General features: G+C 36.9%; 1 long non-coding RNA gene across 4 annotated transcripts in view; it reads right to left on the reverse strand.

The window, feature by feature from the left end:
- Window positions 1-16968, reverse strand: part of LOC143661778 (uncharacterized) — a 127732-nt gene that overhangs the window by 5425 nt on the left and 105339 nt on the right. The gene's annotated exons all lie outside the window — the stretch shown is intronic.

Below are 16968 nucleotides of genomic sequence, written 5' to 3' on the forward strand. Positions count from 1 at the left end.
TAAGCAAATATGCAAACACAGAATATGGAGTAAAAGCCATTAATTGATGATAAATCAAACTCCAAAAGCTTTAGAGAATTATCAAAATTATAGTGAGAAAAGAGGCATATGCCAATGGAGGGCAATCTAAATGGTTGTACTTATTACATCTGGGGGAAAATTCCAAGAGGGATCCTCTAGGAAAAGACTAATTATTTCAGGTGGTTCCTCTGTAATGTCACAGCACTGTAATATCTTGTCAAGATGTGTATTCTTAAGACAAGAGTTGAGAAGAGGTCTGGGAGAGTGAGGAAGTGCTGGCTTCATTGAGGAAATTGATTGGGTCACAGATGACTGCTATTCTGGAAGATGACAGAGGAACCCATTACTGAAAAAGACCCACTCCTAACAATTTCATTTCTAACATATTTTATGAAAAGTCCAGGCAAAAAAGTCACTCTCTGTGATACTATTTAATAAGTCAGAAGTGGGATGAATACTCGTGGAAATATTTTTTACAAGGAAAATTTTAAATATAACCTGTCTAGTAATACTCAGTGCATAGACCCCTGAAAAGTGGACCACTGCCAGAGAAATGCATTTTCTGGGTATCAGTATCAGTTGGAAAACAACAAAATAAAACACTAGTAAGTCAATTTTACCACCCCAAAATTTTTATCACTACATTAATTCAAAAAAATTTGAAATTAACAATTAAAAATAGAAAACAATAAATTAGTATGCTTTAACCTTTAAAGAATTTTAGGTAATCAATATTTTCAAATATTGTCATGGTGTATTTTCCACCTAAAAGTTTGATTCATACAAAGTTCCAGAAGTCTGCAATGGAGGAGGACTGAAGCAAAAAAATATTTTTAACCATTTGTTTGAAATAATTTTTAAAAAATCATAGGAAAGTTGAAAAAATAATACAAAAGGGGTGGCAAGGCAAGATGGTGGCACAGTGAGGTGTGGAACTTAGTTTGTCCACTATATCAGCTAGTAAGTAGCCAGGAACCATATGAAACAACTGCTGGGGTGACATCAGTGATTGGACACACATTGTACACCAGTCGGGAACAGGTGGAATGGCTGAGATTCCACATGGAACCGTAAGTCTCCCAAGCCATGGAGACTAGCACCCCTCCCTTACATACATGGAAGACTGGCTCTCCAATGGGAAAAGAAACAGACTTTATTAGTAGCAAAGAAATTAGCTCAACCAAGCACCAATTGTGAAATTAATTAACAAATTCAAACCACTAAAAACAGGCCCTGAGCACAGACAAATCTGGAGTAAGGACCAAAGGAATTGGGAGTTTTCACCCCAACAGAGAAGGGGCAGGGTTGATGGAAAACAACAACAATAACAACAAAACCCAAAGGCTTTTTGAGTTCTTCAGAATAAAGTACTGGAAAATACTGGAAAAGACCTGGACACCAAGAAGAGGAGCCTAGGGAAACTTAAGAGTCATGTACCAGATAGAACTGCAGGCTTCAGCACTGCCTCAGGCAAGGACAGAATTAAGGCATGTCTGAGAGACAAAATTAATAGTCAGGTGAAAAGCAACAAATTCTTAAAGGGTGCATCTTCCCAAGAAAAGGGGGGCAGGGCCCAGCTCAAGTGGATGCCTTCCTTCAGAGAATTCAGGAAGGAAAACAAAAGGAACTTAAGCCCGCCCTCTACCTTAACCTCTGTTCCAACCACACCACTGGCAGGGAGAGACTGCTGAAGTTAAAGGCATCATATCACTTTAAACTGGTTGGAAGTTGAGGCCATACAAGCACCATACAATGGGTGGGATAGGAAAAGCACAGAGTCTAGAGCTTCATAGGAAAATGAGACAACCTGCTTGGTCTCACCCAAGAAACTTGATACTATATGTCAAAAATTCTGAAAAATCAACAGCAAGGCTACTAGACCTAAGAAATAAGTACAGCAAAGTGACATGGCACAAGAGCAACACCTTAAAATCAGTAATGTTTCTATACATTCATAATGCGCAATCTAAAAAGAAATCAAGAAAAAATTCTATTTACAATAGCAAACAAAGGAATCAAATCAAACAAAGGACGTAAGAGATCTACACACAGAAAATTACAAGAAATTACTAAAAGAAATCACAGAAGATCTAAATAAATGGATGGGCACACCATGTTCATGGATTGGAAGACTAAATATAGTTAAGATGTCAATTCTGCTCAAATTGATTTATAGATTCAATTCAATACCAATTAAAATCCCAACAACTTACTCTGCAGAAGTATGAACACCAATAACCAAAGTTATTTGGCAGGGCAGGGTTCCCTGAACAGCCAAAAATATCTTGAGAAAGAAAAATGAAATAAGAAGTCTCATGATACCTGACTTTAAAGCATATTACAAAGCTAACAGTGGTCAAACAGCATGGTACTACCATAAAGATAGATGTACTGACCAATTGAATCAAATTGAGTGCTCAGGAATAGACCCTTTCATTTATGGACAATTATCTTTGATAAGACAGTCAAGCCAACACAACTGGGACAGAGCAGCCTCTTCAATAAATGGTATTCAGAGAACTGGCTATTCATATTCAAAAGAATGAAAGAGTATTCATATCTGACACCATACAAAAATTAACTCAAAATGGATCAAAGACCTGAACATTAGCACTAAGACCATAAAACTTTTAGAAGAAAATGTGGGGAAACACCTTATAAATTTTGTGATAAGAGGTGGTTTCCTAGACCTTACACCCAAAGAATGAGCAATGAAAAAAAGAATTAGATAAATGGGATCTTCTCTGAATTAAACACTCTTGTCTATCAAATAACTCTGTTGGGAAAGTAAAAAGGCAGCCTATGCAACGGGATACAATATTTGGAAATGATATATCAGATAAGGGTTGTCATGGTTAGGGACATGTGTCAACTTGGCCAAGTTGTGGTGCCTGTTTATCTGATTGGACAAGTGCTGCCCTGTCTGTTGCAATGAGGACATTTGATAGAATTAGATCATGATCACGTCAGCTGCATCCACAGCTGATTCCATTTGTAATCAGCCAAAGGGGAGTGTCTTCTGCAATTAGTGATGCTAAATCTAATCATGGGAAGCTTTTTAAGGAGGGCTCAGAGGAGACAGGTTCCATTCCTGCTTTGGCTGGTGAGCCTCTCCTGTGGAGTTCATCCAGACCATCCATCAGAGTCGTCGGTTTCACAGCCTGCCCTGTGGATTTTGGACTCTGTGTTCCTGCGGTCACGTGAGACATTTTTATAAATTTTATATTTGCAAGTGTTCCATGTTGATTCTGTTTCTCTAGAGAACCCTAACTAATACAAGGGTTTAACATCCAGGATACATAAAGAGATTCTACAAATCAACAACAAAAAGACATAAAACCCAATTAAAAATGGGCAAGAGACATGAACAGACACTTTTTAGAAGAGGAAATACAAATGGCTCAAGGCACATGAAAAAAATGCTCAACTTCACTGGATATTAGGGAAATATAAATCAAAGCACAATGAGATATCACCTCACATCAACCAGAATGGCCATTATCAAAACAACAGGAAATGACAAGTTCTGGTGAAGATGTGGAGAAAGAAGCACATTTATCCACTCTTGGTGGGAATGTAAAATGGTACAACCACTGTGGAAGGCAGTTTGGTGGTTCCTCGGGAAGCTAAGTATAGAATTGTCATATGATCCAGCAATGCCATTACAAGGTATATATTCAGAGGGATTGAAGGCAAGGACACAAACGGACATTTGCACAATAGGGTTTAGAGTGGCATTATGATTGCCAAGAGATGGAAACAGTCCAAGTGTCCATCAACAGACAAGTGGCTAAACAAACTGTGGTATATAAGTATGATGAAATATTACACAGCTGTAAGACAGAATAAAGTCATGAAGCTTGTAACACCATGGATAAAACTTGAGGACATTATGCTGCGTGAAATTAGCCAGAGACAAAAGGACAAACACTGTATGGTCTCACTAATATGAACTAACAGTAATGAATGAACTTTAAGAAAGAAGGTAGAGATAGCACATTTGGCAATGAAGGAGTACAGAATGTGCAATAGGATTGATTTTAAAGATTCAGAAATAGCACAATATTATCTAATGGAAGCACTAATATGAGTATACTAAACGAAACTGAATGTGAGTATGATTGAGGGAGGACTGGGGCACATATGGAGCCAAAAGGAAAGATAGAGAATGAAGACTGAGATTATATAATTTAGGAATGTCTATAAAGTTGACAATGATGGTGATTAAATGTATAAATATAAGCATGATTTTTTTCATGAAAGAAAACAAATGAATATCAACATTGCAAGGTGTTGAAAATGGGATGGTTTACAGGAAAAAGTGCAACCAGTGCAAGGTAGGGTTACAGTCAACAGTGACACTGTAATATGCTTTCACTGAATGTAACAAAGGCATTATGTAAAAACTACATGTCAATAAGTGGGGGATATGGAGGAGAGGTATTGGAGAAAAAAAAATATCCTCATACGGATTGTGGTGTCTAATGTATGGCTATGTGATTAAACCAGGAACCATTGATTTTTTTACTTAGGTTGTATTGTATGATGTGCAAATAAAACTGTTTAAAAATGAACAGAGAGATACAAGTGCTAGTGAAAATGTGGAGAAAGAGAAGGACCTATCCATTGATGGTAAGGAAGCTGAGACATGCAGCCCTTGCATGTGTCCCTCCAAGACATGCAAACTTGGAGGGCAGTTTGGTGATTCCACAGGAGGCTAAGGGTGGGGTTGCCATATGATCCTGAAACCCCATTGCTAGGTATACCTGGACAAACAGAGTGGAGAAATGAATGGATATTTGTACACTGGTGTTTCTGGGGATGTCTTTGCAATTCACAATGGATGGACGTGCCCTAAGGGTACAACAACTAGAAGAATGGAAGGGGGAACTGTGGTTACACATACAACCAACTTCTGAGCAGCTGCAAGAAGGAATGAAGTTGTATGGCATGTCACTAGGCAAGTGAATCTTAAGGACAGTATGTTGAATGAAATGTCTGAAACAAAAAGACAAGTATTATCATGCCTCACTCATATGGACAAACTATAATGCACAAACCTGAAGAATTGAAGTCGAGAACATGGGTTATCAGTTTAGGGTTTATTGTAAAGTTTCCTAAATTGTAAGCTCTATAGCAGTCACACCTATTCTTGAGTTGTAACTGTTATTTCTAAATTCTAAGATACTGAGCTACTTGTGTATAACCTGGTCATTCCCTGAAACTTTGGGTAATTGTGTGAAACTTGAAATGCAGAGTTAGAGCTCTGAAGCTATGAAAGTCAGTATTACCTTACATAGCTACTGATTAAAAAGTTGAAAAATTGATCAGACTTCAACTGGATTTTGAATGAAGTTGATTTGTACAGGGCTAAGATAAATCAAAATATAGGGTAAAAGATGATATGGTCTATATTTTAAAACTTCACCATCTGGAAAAGAGGTTTATTTGGTGTAAAAATTATATTCTCATATAATCTGTGTGAAATTGTTATATAATAGTGCATTATCTAATTTCACTTATATAGTCAGTTTATTCAAATACCATAATTGCATGGAATCTTGAACAGGGTGTGAAATCTTGTTGGTTTATACAGGGTAGAGTGATACCCCAATATATTCCAGTATTTGGACAGAGATTAAAAATATACCTGCAAAGTCTCCTTCAGGGACTGGAGAGAAAGGAGGAAATATTAAACTTCCCATCTGGGGAATTCCTGATATTCTCTCAGTGGAGACAACCAATTCAACAGGTTGAGCCCTCAATCTTGGGTCTCGCTCCTATGAAACCTATTCCTGCAGAGAAGAAGCTAAGGCGACTTTGTGCATTAACTGTCCCACACCCCCATCTCTGGTAACTTGTACTCTACTTTTTGCCTCTATGAATGTGCAGATTCTATTATTTAATATAAAGTGAAATCATATAACATCTATCCTTTTTTCTCTGGTTATTTCATTGCAACATGATGTCTGCAAAGTTCATCCATGTTGTAACATGCATCAGAACTTCACTTCTATTCATGGTTGAATAATAATCAATTTTACATATATATGATGTTTTGTTTACCTTTTCATCTGTTGATGGACAATTGAATTTATGTGGCTTTTTGGTTCCTGTGATAAACTTGCTATGAACAGTTTTGTACCTAGATCTTTTTGGGTTCCTGTTTTCAATTCTTTGGCACATATAGATAGAAGTGGGATTATTGGTTATATTAGTTAGGGTTCTGAAGTGAAACAGAAATGGGAGGAGGTTAGATAGATATCTAGATGGATGGATGGATGGATGGATGGATGGATGGATGCATGGATGGATGGATGAATGGATGGATAGATAGACAGAGGTAAATACACAGATTCATTATACCAACTGAGTCATGCAATCATGGAGATTGGCAAGTGTGAGTTCTATAGGGCATACAACAGGTTCAAAACTTGGATTAACGTGAACTTGGATTGAATTCCCCAGGAGCAGCTAACTGACTGAAGCAGATACAGAAATTCTTCTTTCTGACTTGAGAAATCTGAAATTCTGGCATTAAGATCTCCAAATGATTGATGAGATGACTCTCATTATTGAGGACAATCACCTTTTGTGATTGCAGATGCAGTCAACTGAATATGAATATAGAAGAAAATCCATCTATGCAATATCTCAAAGTTACATCAGGCCAGAGTTTGCATGGTCAAACAACTGGAGAACATACTCAGCTAAGCTGACACTTGACTGCTGCACTATAGGCTTAAACAGGCAGTAGGTAAGGATAAAAATATGAGAAGAACCAAGCAAAAGCCCACCTCAAATAAGAAGCGCTTTTTTGTTTTCCTTTTCTCTCCCCTTTTTCAGTAGTTTGTTTTACATTATAATAAAACCATCTGAGAAATTCAGCTTGTCCAAGGTGCCAACCCAAAGTGTCTCAGACAGGCTTTCAGCTATGGGACAAGTTGAAGTGGCAATTACTGAGACCAGGAATATAACAAATTGACTGCGATCTACGACTAGGTCAGTGATTGCAGGGCAAGGATGTGCTCTTTCCGTAGGAACGTGGAGAGTACGAAATTGAGGGACGTGAGGAGGACCATGAGATCAGCAGGTGTGAACTGATGAAGAATCGCTACACGTCACCCTGAAAAGCCTGTTTGGTTGTAAACAGACTGGCTGGCTCTAAGCGCCCGAAGTCCAACACAGTCAAAAAGGAAATAGTTGCGGCAGAAGGACTAGATTTAAGGTCCCCGAGTGGAATGACGCAGGCAGAGAGGATCTAAACTGTTAAACCAGGTTTGAGTATGAGGAATGTGAGACATCAAGTGACAGGGCTAAGGGATGTGGGCTTAAGAACACCTGAAATAATAATGTCTCAGTTTTGGACAACAATTCATTAAACGATGGGATCTAACAGATGGGTTCATAGGTATGGTAGGTTGAAAAGTGCCTCCTAAAGATAGCCACAGCCTAATCCCCAGAACAGTGATTGTCACCTTACATGGAAAAAAAAAGACTTTGCAGATGCAATTAAATTAAGGGACTTGATGGAGAGATTATCCCAGATTATCTGGTAGGCCCAACATAATCACAGGGGCCTTATAAGAGGGTGACAGAAGGCCAGAGTCAGAGAATGTGATATGATTATGGAAGCAGAGGTCAGACTTAAGCACAGCCAAAAGCCAAGGAGTACAGGCAGCTTCTATACGAGGGGAAAAAAGGAAACAAACCCTTCCTTAGCATCTCCAGAAAGAATGCAGACCCACTTATATATTACATATTATACTTTTGACTTCTGGAACTGTAAGATAATAAAGTAAGTTTGCTTTAAGGAACTAAATACATTTGTGGCAACTTTCTAAAGCAGCAAGAGGAAAGTAGTACAATAGGAATGGGGTATGGGGAGTCAGAAAACCAGGCAGAGAGAGGCGACATAATAAATGCAGTAAATGCTGGAAATCCCAGATAGCCTAAGCCCAGGTAATGAAGAGGCAAGAACCTGGGTGCAGGGTCTAGGCAATAGGTCCAAGGAGATGTCATTACAAACTATCTGCCCTTCTATTTGTAGCAAGGGCTGCCACCATTTTTGCTTTCCATGACCAGTACTTGACTAAGTCAATAGATGCACTGGAATTGAGGTAAGATTTATGGGTCTAGAAGATAGACAAGACAACACCATGATGCAATAACATACTGGGCTGCTTTAACAAATATTATCCAGTGTTTTCACAATGCCATCCTTTAACAATTAGGTCCAAACACTGCTGCTTTTTTGTGTTACCTACCATGGATATGTCAATCATTCACTAATTTATGAGAAAAATTGTGATAATTTCTCATAAGAGACAGAATGACTAATTATAACTCCTCTTTTGCATTTCTTTCCCCTGCTCCAGCAGCTATTTTTCAGGTAAGTTTCCACTAACATGCCCTTCATTATTCATTTTATACCTTAATAATTTAGCAAGAACACTACCTTACATAGCTTCACTGCAGGTTGCTGGCATGTATAACTTTTCAATACAGACTCACTTACCATACACTAATAACCTTTACATAAATAATTAAACACATTCAACTCAGTGGCACTCTTCTTACTCTTAGTCTATAGAGAAAAAGAAAATAAGATATTATTATACACAAATGCTGCTTTTCTATAATCGGGCACACCCTCAGAGTAATTTCTGACTTATGCCAGATAGAAGTATTTCTGAAATTCTCCACTTGTAGCCAAGGTAACCATGATGCCCCGATGGAAAAGAAAAGCAGAAGGAAGAATTGTCCGAGTGAGACCCCCAGTGAGTAAGATTAAATGTAAATGCCTATCTGTTCTCTACCTCTGTAATTCTCAGACCTTGTCAACTAAGCCTTCCCTTTGACCTCCACTACAGGTTTAGCCCAAGATTGGGGTAAACATTCTGTCGCTCATGTTTCTTGTGCATATGATTAATATTCTCAATCAATCTGAGTGTAATTTCTTTCTAGATCTATCACAGTTCAATTTTTGATTACTGCTGGGTGCAGCCCCAAAATTTTCATTATAACAAAGAGCCATTATCATTTTCTCATAATGCTCACCACAGACATAGCCTATTTTTCTGGATTGTCTTCATCTCAACTCTGAGATTTGTACTCACTTTAGGAATTGAGCTGTTCTGAAGTTTAACACCCTTTTTGTGTGTCTGGCTGTGGAAGGACGCTGCTTTGTCCATTTCCCAGGTAGTTTTTGAATTTCAGTCTCTTGAGGGTTGTTTCTAAATCCCATTGGCCATTGGTAGCTCCCCAGATGACTGTTCCAAGTTCTGAAAACTGGCCTTTTTCATTAGGCCGCCTTTGTTGACTTTTATAGTCCTGTCAACTTTATGTTTCTAACCTCAGAATTTACATGAATTACATTTACATTAGCAAGGCTCTTCTACTTGTAACTCTCTTACAACCTTAAAAGGATTCCCCAGAAGATTCTGAGTACTTCTCAGACCTATTTCTTATCTTTGAATTCTTCCCAAACTCGTTGCCGAAGCATGTCTTCCCAGAGTGGTGCACACTGCCAACACAGGACAAAGACGACCCGTCCGTCACCGCATATCCTTGGTGCTAGGCTAACTGGTAATAGTGTGAGGAGCCTCTGCAATTCAGAGGCACCTCAGGAGTATTAAAGGGAAACAGATAACAATGAAATGAAGATGAACAGCCACCAGCCCTCTTCATTATTGAAAACCATGCGTTTAAAAACTGTTACCACTTTGGAACTTATCTCTGAGTTTTCACCAATAATCAGTAGCTGCTCAGATAACTAATTAAAGAAAGCTATAAAGGTGTGACTGAAAAACACATACATTATCATGTTGTATTTTGCTGTCTTAAGAACATACAGTTCAATGCTGTAAAATCACGATTTGCTATTGTAGTCACAGTTACTTGTGGTATGCTCATTGATGGTCATTAACCCTGTTTTCGCATGAAGTAAATTTTGTAGGTCAAATGGAATTTTTCAGATTTAAATGCTAAGGCCATCTATTTATGTACAGCAGAAAACACACCCATGCTGCCTGTATTTATACTACAGCATATTGGCCCACATGGAGATCAGTCCATCTAGGTAAGTGCTTCAGTTTCCTTGGCTGCTCGGGCAAATACAATGCACTGGATTGGTTTACACGGTGGGAATTTATTTGCTCGTGGTTCGGAGGCCGGTTACACTTCCAAATCCAGTCTTCATTAAGGCGATGTGCTGTACCAGAAGACTGTGGCCTTCTGGAGTTGTCTGCTGGGAATCCTTGGTTCCTCTGTCACATGGCAAGTCATACGGGGACGTCTCCTGGTTTCTTCCTTCTCTTCCAGGGTCCGTCGATGTCATGTCATTCTTGGGACCTTCTCTCTGTCTGGATTTTGCTCCGCTTATAAAGGACTCCAGTAATTAGATTAAGACCCTTCCTTATTGTTGTGGGTCACCTTGTCACTGACATCACCTCATCAAAAGGTCCTACACACACTCATAGGGATAGATTAAATTTAAGAACATATTTTTTCTGGAGTACATAGCTCCAAATCACCACAGTAGGTTTGCTTCAAGAGTGCTTGAATCTTGAGATGATGATAAAAGAATTGTGTATTTGTTGACAAGTATATAAACTTAAAATTTGGTTCTGGATAACAGAAGCAAGGGCGGGAATGGCAGAAACCATGTAATCTACCATGAATTATTGTAAGCAAGGGATTGTAGAGAAAGGTGCCGCTATAGTAAATGGAGAATCGCAGTCCATCAGGTTGGTTGAAGAGGCAAGGAACTAGAACCCAGTAAATGAATCATATGTTTATGGAGTCATGTGGACTAGAGCAGGGAAAAGTCGTGTGCAATTATCCTTGGGTCCTCATTCTTCCCTATGTTTGATATTACCCGAGGAAAGAAGAGGAATGAGCACGGATAACATGCTCACTCACACATACTTGTAATGCGTTACTTACTCAAATCAGGCTCTATATGTTGAGTGAGTTTTATCTTCTTGGGTTTTTAAAAATCAATACATCAATTTCATGCTCTCATATTTTGAGTGGAAAAATAATTCTGGATTTAGAAATATAAAGTCTGTAAAAATCTTGTAAACATGTTGGGATGAATGAAGTTCTGAAAAATTACAGCAATCACACCCATGGTGAATGAATTTTTCTTCTTTCAATCTTTTGTGTGGCTTCATCTCTTTGTCATCCTTTTACTGCACAGTAAAAAAATGAGACAAAGTCTACCTTTATATTGTGGATTGTATTATTTTGAGTGTTTTTAAACTTATTCTCGGTGTACTATGAATAGTGTTTTTTGTGCATCTAAGAAAGTAATCAGTAAAACTTACTTTAAAATTGTGGACTGAGTCCAGAAACTTCCATAATTTAAAATTTTGCCCCTGAATTCAGGCAAGAAAAAAAGTGATATCACTGGACACAATATAGAGAATCACAAATCACATGCTAAAGAAGAGCATCATTTGCAATGATTTTGTATCTTGTGGTCTGGACATGAATCTGACTCCTATGGCACTCATTACCAGTTGCATATTCAGAACCAGCTGCCTTACTTATTCTCTGAAACTGGCCAGAGTGATGAGATGATTTATGGGTAAGTTCCTCTTTTGCTAAGGTGATGCTTGTTCAGCAAGTATTGCTGGACAGAGCACCTTTATCTTGAACCTGAGCACAATCAAGTCATCTGTGGGTAATGTGCTCGAAGAGGAGACATGCTAGATTTCCCGACGTTCATTCTAAGCCTATTGATGATGGGTTAAGGGAGGTATTACTTCTAACTTGATCTGTGACTTTGGAGTAGGCCATTTTTGAAATCTGGGTTTCAGCTATTTCATTGGTGAAGTAAATGTTGGTGTATTTTCCCTCTAGGGTGAAACTCTTCATTCAGGCCCTATACACATGTGTGGGTGTGGCCATGTGTATACATATAAATATACATATATACATATGCAAAAATCCTTTTGAAGTTTACTATTACACTTAACATCTTTCGGATATTCAGATGTCACTCAATGCATTTCAAAGAGGCCCACATTATCTTTTTACAGCACCATAGCGATTTACTCTATTTATGTCTCATGGTTTAGTCAATCAATCTCTTGCATTGGTCATTTAGAAAATTATCAATATTTTATAATTACCAGTAGTACTGCAAAAAAAAATTCATTCCCCACATTATATGTAAGGATAAACTTCCCCTCCAAAAGAGGGGCTCTAGAACAGGAGAATATTTTTCTTTAGAGCAATTTGTTATGACACTTCTGAGATGCTTCAAATTTAAGATTGATTTAATCACAGTGAGTCCATCAACACATCTTCACATACTTGGCGCATCTTAATTTGGGATATCTCCTTCCATTCTATGTCTTTCTTTGGTGACACCACAGCATGTAATTCACCATTTGCTTATATGATTTTTCCACTAAATCAGTGATTCCTAAAACGGAAGTTTTCATTTGTATTTTAAATGACTGCCTTCCCTTAATTTCTGTTTCTATAGGTCTGTTCTGGTTCCCAAAAGTCTGCATTTTAACCAGACCTCAGTAACTTTGACATAAGTAAAGGAAAGAACCACATTTTAATAAATACTGCATTAGGCTATGAGCTCCCTGAGAGTTAAGACTGTGCTGTATTCATTTTTTTTACTATAAGTGTCTGTCCAATATATGCCTAAAGGCCATGAATTTAGTAAGTACTTCATAATCCCTCACAATGAAAAAAAAAGGTTAATGATTAGTTTCTTTGACAGATTATTCAGATTATTTTTATCATAAGTTTTGGTTCCTTTGGAAATATTTTAGTGGACTTTGAGTTAAAACAACAATCACCACCACAGCAATATGAAAAATCACATCTCTGCTGCTGCAGAATATGTGTGCATTTCTTGCTATTTTCTTCAACTTCATGCAAAATATTTTACAGACTGGACATAGTAAGGATAAGTAATGTGCACTTTATAAAAATAATTGCCTTATATTAAATATGGTGGGCTTTGCATATAGAATTTCATTGTACTTTTATTTTCAATTTCTAATATTGTTCTTATAACATATAATTTGTCATAGCCATGTATGGGTATAAATATAGTTATTTATAGATTACAGTTTTATAGAATGATCTATAGTAGAGAAGTGTAGGTAGATATTTCATATTCTACACATACCCTACAAATACCACTCAAAGAAAGAGAAATCTATACAAGCTTTTAATGTGAGACTAACTGTTTTGTTTTGTTTTATTTTTCTACATGAGCTGGCACTGGGAATTGAACCTGGGTCTCTAGCATGGCAGGTGAGAATTCTGTCACTGAGACACCATTGCATCACCCAAGACCGAATTTTAAAGCACTGATATATCTAGTTCAGCAACTTTGAGATTAAAATGTTTGGAGGATATCTTTAGAATCAACATAGGAAAAATCCATTAGCAACATTTTCTTTTCTTTTTTTTTTTTTGCAGAGGCAGGCATCGGGAATTGAACCCAACTCCAGCATGGCAGGCGAGAACTTTGCCTGCTGAGCCACTGTGGCCTCCCCAATAGCGACATTTTTGAGAAAAAAATAAAACAAGATATGTTGTCTATAAATATCAGGGAAATAGAGAAGAAATGAATAGCAGGGAGTACTATGAATTTATTTGATGCAGTCAAATATTGGCAGACACAGAGAACTGTCAAAAAAGACAAGACTAACAAAAATGAACAGGAAGAAAAGAAATGGTTAATAATTACTGTCTTATTAAACAAATTACTCAGATTCTTTACAAAAAATGAAGGAAAACAATTCAACCTCTCCTGGTGCCTACGTAGCATGACCAACCCATAAAAGGAGCTCATGTGCTGGTTTCTTATTACTGCTCTGGTTTCAGAGTGGCACATCATTTCCTGTGCTCCAGACTGCACTCAACCAGGCAAAGTAGGACATACATCAAGGAAAGATCAGCCAATAAATGAGATTCATGCAAATGGCCTCTCTGGAAAATCTCAAGTCAAACTAAATAATTATTTATTATAGGTGTTGTGTGCACTTTGTCAAGCTAAGTAATGCTCTGGAGCCTGTATTTTGCTTCACGTCTCCACACACCTACATACCAAATACACACAACTATGTCAAAGCAGAGTGGACAAGCACATCTGTGGTGTCCTCCTTTCTGGTGACCACATTTATTTTTTTCTTTCATGGGCAGACACTGGGAATCGAATCCAGGTTTTTGGCATGGCAGAATTCTGCCACTGAGCCACCGTCGCACCGTCCCACATGCACTTTTCATACCCTCTTGTTAGTTCTATTTCATGGGACCTGCTTTCATTTTGCTGTCAGTTACTCACAATACCTGGTCCCCCCTACTTTTGGTACTGTTTGTTAACATAGTTCACGTTCTAAGATAATTTGTTTTCCAATTAGAAATTTTGAACATCAAAAGCCACCCTCCTAGAGTTTCTGGCAGGCATACGGATTCCTATTTTTCCAGGAAAAGTTTCATCCTATCGTGCAGGGAACTGCCCACCCTGTTGACATTTCAGGACACTGATGCAGTAGATGCATTAATAGAGAAAGTAAAAAAGTTGGCATCAGATAGACCTGAGTTTGAATAATAACAATTCATTCAGTCTTCTATCTGCATGATCTTGAACAAGTTACTTTAGTCTTTCTGAGCTTCAGTTTTCCCTAAAACAGGAATAAATGTGTCCTGCCATGGTGCTTTTTTTTTTTTTTGTATGTATGTCAGGGGTTACATTTCATTCTTTTACCATGTGAGTATCCAGTTATCACGGCACCATTTGTTGAATTTTTGTTTGTTTGGGAAGTGAATGGGTCAGAAATAGAACTGAGGACTCCTTCACGGCAGGTGAGAATTCTACTACTGAACTTTCTTCAAACCCCCTCCATGATATTGTTTTGAGATTAAAATTTGAATGAATTTATGCACTTCAACCCCCTAATAAATACCTCATTTAGTATTTGGCTGACAGTTACTAAATGTTGGCTGCTCTTATTGACTATTGAGATCCAAAATGTTAGTATAGGAGTGACACTTTATTTACATGAATTATTTGAAGATCAAATTAATTCACACTTGTGAAATATCCTGTCATACTACATGAGTGTAGCATCTGTACAAGAAGTACAGATATTTATTTTATTTTATTGAGTTGAATAATTTCTAAACCATTTTCCTAAAGATTAACTGCAAAACTCAATATCATTATTACCAGGGGGTGCTTGTTATTATGGCATGCTTTTGGATTTCTCCCCAATTTCCATCTTACATTTCCCCAAATTTTATAGATCTGTGTGTTCAAAAATGCAGGAATGGAAATGACCTGTTATCAACTTTTTGTAGACAATCATCACAGATGCTGCTTTAATATAAACCAAAATGGAAGGTGAGTTTTCCTTCTTATTTCTTGGTGGGAAATATAGGTATGGGATCTCTTAGTATTTGTTTTTAAAACTTATTTGAGAAGGAAATACCCAATACTTACATTTGAATGAAAAAAGTATTAATATATTATATGGTTTTAACAATGTTCAAAGGCTTTAAAAGATAAAATTAAAATATTAATAGTAGGTAGCTATAGTTGAAAGAAATATATATACAATATTATCAATACAATAAAGCCAATTATAATAAAATCAATTAAAAAGTAAACAATGCAAATGTTGCAAAATGGATTTTTTGCTCTTATATACAGGGAAAAAAATGACATTACACATTTTCAGCAGATTCTCCTTCTTTGTTGCAGACTTTTGAGTGATTTCTAAACCAAAGGTATTCCTAGGCATCTGCCCAGATGGTAAAATATACTGAAACCTCACTAAATGTAAAAGTTAAATTTTAATATTTGAAGATCTATTTGTGGCATAAATAGTTGTATTTCTGAATGTGTTATCAAAGTATTTTTAACATTGTGACCCCAGTACTGCTCATTTGGATATCTTCTTCTTGTTATAATGATAACAATCATTTAGTAGTATTTTTACTGATTAAATATCACGTGATCTATACCATAGAATATTCCTTAATTAAAGTTCAACTATAGCTAAGTAAAACACTTGAGAAATAGTCTTAATCTAGCCTGTAATAATTTCCCCAAAATATTAGCAGCAATACCCATAAGGCACCTTTTTTTTTTAACAATATATTCCTCTCCCAGTATCCTCACAATTCTTCTCAAATTATTAGATTTTCAAAAAAAGGCCAAGAAGACATCTGTCTCCCTCATCTTATTTTCTCTTCAGAAAATTTTGACTTAAATCATGAATGTCTATGAGAAGATTGAAGAAAAAAATCAGATTATTCAGATACTTACTAAACTTCACTAACATGGAGATTATAGCAATTTATTTTAAATACTTGAAGTGGACTCCATTTTATTTTCTCTTTCTTTTCATCTTGCTAATTTGTATGTATAACCATGAAAATATTACTGGTGACTAAACAAGTCCAGTTGATCTTAATGCATCTGTGTTTCAGAAAGGTCATTGAATTGTCATTGTACAGTAAAGCATTCAGGAAACACGACCTTGGGAGTGCTTTTTTCCTCTCTTTGTGTGGAGACGAACAATTTCGCTTATATTATAAAAGGGCAAATTTGCATATATTCAATATTTTGGTTTTGGGTTAAGAAATTAGTACCCCTTTTCTCCCTAAAGGAAAAGAAAAACATCTTTCCTCTTCAATTCTTTTAGCATAATAAAAGCAAAAATTGTAACTGCTGTGAATCATTGAAAGGGCTTTCAACACTGCATGTATTCTAAACACATCTTCAAGTCTGCTGCCAACCTTGTTCGCTAACCCAAAGCCTGCATGCTAATCATCTGAAAAGTCTGATGTTATTCAGACCACGTAAAGAACTGCTTTTCTCCTGAAATACCACCTTGTAGAGATACCAAACACAGTAAATTATATGTAAAAGGAATATATTAAAAGCAATACTGCTGTTTC

This window comes from Tamandua tetradactyla, chromosome 17 (genome assembly GCF_023851605.1).
Source record: "Tamandua tetradactyla isolate mTamTet1 chromosome 17, mTamTet1.pri, whole genome shotgun sequence".
NCBI lineage: Eukaryota > Metazoa > Chordata > Mammalia > Pilosa > Myrmecophagidae > Tamandua > Tamandua tetradactyla.